Source organism: Hylobates moloch, unplaced genomic scaffold (assembly GCF_009828535.3).
Source record: "Hylobates moloch isolate HMO894 unplaced genomic scaffold, HMol_V3 SCAFFOLD_7, whole genome shotgun sequence".
Classification (NCBI taxonomy): Eukaryota; Metazoa; Chordata; class Mammalia; order Primates; family Hylobatidae; genus Hylobates; species Hylobates moloch.
The window spans coordinates 32,083,861-32,086,371 of NW_026652282.1; the positions used below are offsets into that span (position 1 = coordinate 32,083,861).

A 2,511-nucleotide genomic window follows, 5' to 3' on the forward strand; every position below is an offset into this window, starting at 1 on the left:
CAAGCTGATCTTGAGAAAGAATAAAGCTGAAGGCCTCACACTTCCTAATTTCAAAGCATATTACAAAATCTGTGGTAATCAAAACAGTATGGTACTGGTATAAAGACAGACTTATTGACTACTGAAACAGAATAGAATGTTCAGAAATAAACCTTCATGAACTTGGCCAATTGATTTTTGACAAGGGTGCCAAAACTACACAATGGCATAAAGATAGTCTCTTCAACAAATGATTCTGGGAAACTTAATATCCACGCACAAAAGGATGAAGAGGCACCTTTGTATTACACCATATACAAAAATCAACTCAGAAAGGATTAATGACATAAATGTTAGACCTGAAATGGTAAAACTCCTAGAAGAAAACATTAAGGAAAGGCTTCATGAAATTGGAATGGGCAATGATTTGTTGGATATGACACCCAAAACACATGCAACAAAATCAAAAATAGACAAATGGGACTACATCAAACTTAAAAACTTCTGTCCAGCACAGGAAATAATTAACATACTAAACAGGCAGCCTACAAAATGGGATAATGTGTGTACAAACCACTTACCAGATAAGAAGTTAATATAAAGAATATATAAAGAATGCCTACAACTCAACAATATTAAAAAGCATGACTAAAAAATGGTCAAAGGTTCTGCACATTGCACCATACTGGGAGTCCAGGTGCCAAGGAAGGGGGAAGGAAAAAAAGGCCATGTGCAAATGCCATGGCTGCCATCTTGTTTGAGCCCCCACTTCACACCCTCTGTTCTCCATAATGCATGCTTCTTCCCTCTCTACCCTGCCCGGGCCCTCTGCATTGCCCTGTTTAGCAGGAGTGCAGGGAGGGTTCCTGCTCTTCCCTGAACTACTGTATGGAGGCATTTTTCAAAATGTCCGCAGAATGTGGATTTTGTGGCATTAGCAGCAGTAATGCCCAGTAAAGCCTACAGTCCTTTTGGGCTTCACATCCTGGAAGAAATCCAGAATTTAACAGTGAAAGATTTACTAGTGCAGGAACTTCCATGGCTGGTATTAAGAAGATTATGAAACTGAATGATGTAAAGATGATCAGTAGAGAAGCTCCTGTGCTCTTTGCCAAGGCAGCCCAGATTTTTATCACAGAGTTGACTCTTTGAGCCTAGATTCACACAGAGGCTAAAAAGCACTGGACTCTATAGGGAAATGATGTCACCATGGGAATTACAAAATTCGATCAGTTAGACTTTCTCGTTGATGTTGTTTTGACAGATGAACTGAACTCTCCAAAGCGTCAGGAGGAGGTGTGCCAGTCTATAACTCCTGCCAAGCCCATCTAGGACTACTTCACACTGGCTTAGCAGCCCTCCACAGTCCAAGTCAAGGGACAGCAGCAAGGCCAGGAGACCACCAGCTCTATGACCACCATCCAGCTTGGGTAGATCATCACGCAGCCTCAGCAGGGCCAGATCATGCCCCTGACAGTGCAGGTTGGAGAAGGTAGGCAGGTGCAGATTGTCCAGGCCCACCCACAGGGTCAAGCCTAAAAGTCCTAGAGTGACACTGGACAGACTATGCAAGTTATGCAACAGATTATTACTAAAACAGGAGAGATCCAGCAGATCCCAGTGCAGCTGAAGTTGGGCCAGCTAGAATATATTCTCTTAGTCCAGCCTGTATCGGGTACTCAAGTCGTGCAGGAACAGATATAGATGCTTCCAGCAATGCCCAACAGATTACATAGACAGAGGTCCGGTAAGGACAGCGGCAGTTCAACCAGGTCACAGATGGACACAAGCTCTACCAGATCCAGCAAGTCACCATTCCTGTGGACTAGGACCTCACCCAGCCCATGTTCAACCAGTCAGTCAACCAGCTCTCCTACAGGCAGGACCCCCAGGTGACCCATGACTGAGAGTCTGAGCTGGCAAGGCCAAGGACACCCAACACAATTTTTGCCATACGGCCTTATGGTTACGGGTTATGGGCATAGCCTGCCTCCCCAGAGGACCCGGCTGACCTCAGCACCTCCTGCAGGCCAGGACACTGGGACACTTAGGCCTCACGCCTGGGGCCCGAGATTCTTCAACAGAAAAATGTAATTCTTTTTGTTTTCTTTTTTCCATTTATTTTCCTCCAAGGAATCAATATTTCAATATGTCGAGCTGTGTGTCCAATGCTATGAAATGAAAATATTAAATGACATATTTACAGCATTTTCTTGAAGAGCATGGTTTAAGAAATATTTCCCTCTTTGCTTTTCCTTTTTTTTGGTTCTCACTGCCACTTCCTTTTAGGTGCAAATCTCCCAGGAGTGTCCTGTATTTCCTGACTCTTGGAACAACTGCTGCCCCCAAGACTCAGATTGAGTTAGGTGAATGTATATAGCTTCATTTTCAGCAGTGATCCTTTTCCCTGACCTCTGTGTTTTTGTATCCTGAGGCCATGGAAACATTCCCTGCATTTAAGAGACAAATTCATTCCCCACAGAGAGTGGGTGAGTTCATTCCTACACCCTTCTTTCCCAGGGACCCAAGAAG

The 2,511-nt window shown here is 44.1% G+C and overlaps 1 pseudogene; it reads left to right on the forward strand.

Moving 5' to 3' along the window:
* The first annotated feature begins 885 nt into the window (after positions 1-885).
* Positions 886-1,886, forward strand: LOC116811257 (nuclear transcription factor Y subunit gamma-like; annotated as a pseudogene).
* The last annotated feature ends 625 nt before the right edge of the window (positions 1,887-2,511 follow it).